The sequence below is a fragment of the Bombina bombina genome, chromosome 2 (genome assembly GCF_027579735.1).
Source record: "Bombina bombina isolate aBomBom1 chromosome 2, aBomBom1.pri, whole genome shotgun sequence".
Lineage (NCBI taxonomy): Eukaryota > Metazoa > Chordata > Amphibia > Anura > Bombinatoridae > Bombina > Bombina bombina.
Genome location: NC_069500.1, coordinates 197,014,678 through 197,016,215, shown reverse-complemented (window position 1 = coordinate 197,016,215; position 1,538 = coordinate 197,014,678).

Sequence of the window (1,538 nt, the reverse complement as noted above, 5' to 3'; positions counted from 1 at the left end):
TTTTCACATATTCAGTAATAAAGTGTGCCCTGTTTAAAATTTAAAGAGACAGTAACGGTTTTAATTAAAACGTTTTTTTTTGTACTTTATTGACAAGTTTAAGCCTGTTTAACATGTCTGTACCTTCAGATAAGCTATGTTCTGTATGTATGGAAGCCAATGTGTCTCCCCCTTCCAAATTGTGTGATAATTGTGCCATAGCGTCCAAACAAAATAAGGACAGTACTGCCACAGATAGTAAGGTTGCCCAAGATGATTCATCAGATGAAGAGAGTAAAGATAGTTCTGCTTCATCTCACTCTGTGTCTACACCAGTTTTGCCCACGCAGGAGACGCCTAGTACTTCTAGCGCGCCAACGCTTGTTACTATGCAACAATTGGCGACAGTAATGGATAAATCCATAGCTAATTTTTTATCCAAAATGCCTGCATTTCAGAGAGAGCGCGATTGCTCTGTTTTAAACACTGTAGAGCAGGAGGGCGCTGATGATAATTGTTCTGTCATACCCTCACACCAATCTGAAGGGGCCATGAGGGAGGTTTTGTCAGACGGGGAAATTTCAGATTCAGGTAGAATTTCTCAACAGGCAGAACCTGATGTTGTGACATTTAAATTTAAATTAGAGCACATCCGCGCACTGCTTAAGGAGGTTTTATCTACTCTGGATGATTGTGACAACCTGGTCATTCCAGAAAAATTGTGTAAGATGGACAAGTTCCTAGAGGTTCCGGTGCACCCCGACGCTTTTCCTATACCCAAGCGGGTGGCGGACATAGTGAGCAAGGAGTGGGAGAAACCCGGCATACCTTTTGTTCCCCCTCCTATATTTAAGAAATTACTTCCTATGGTCGACCCCAGAAAGGACTTATGGCAGACAGTCCCTAAGGTCAAGGGGGCAGTTTGTAAACTAAACAAGCGCACTACTATTCCTATCGAGGATAATTGTGCTTTCAAAGATCCTATGGATAAAAAATTGGAGGGTTTGCTTAAAAAGATTTTTGTTCAGCAAGGTTACTTCCTACAACCCATTTTGTGCATTGTTCCTGTCACTACAGCAGCGTGGTTCTGGTTCGAGGAACTAGAAAGTCGCTCAATAGAGAGACTCCGTATGAGGAGGTTATGGACAGAATACACGCACTTAAGTTAGCTAATTCCTTTATTTTAGATGCCGCTTTGCAGTTAGCTAGATTAGCGGCGAAAAATTCTGGGTTTGCAATTGTGGTGCGCAGAGCGCTCTGGCTAAAGTCTTGGTCAGCGGATGTATCTTCCAAGACAAAATTGCTTAATATCCCCTTCAAGGGTAAAACCCTTTTTGGACTAGAGTTGAAAGAGATTATCTCAGACATCACTGGGGGTAAGGGCCATGCCCTCCCACAAGATAGGCCCTTCAAGGCCAAGAATAAGTCTAATTTTCGTTCCTTTCGCAATTTCAGGAACGGACCCGACCTCCAAACTCTGCAGCCTCTAGACAAGAGGGTAATGCTTCGCAGACCAAACCAGCTTGGAAACCGATGCAAGGCTGGAACAAGGGTAAACA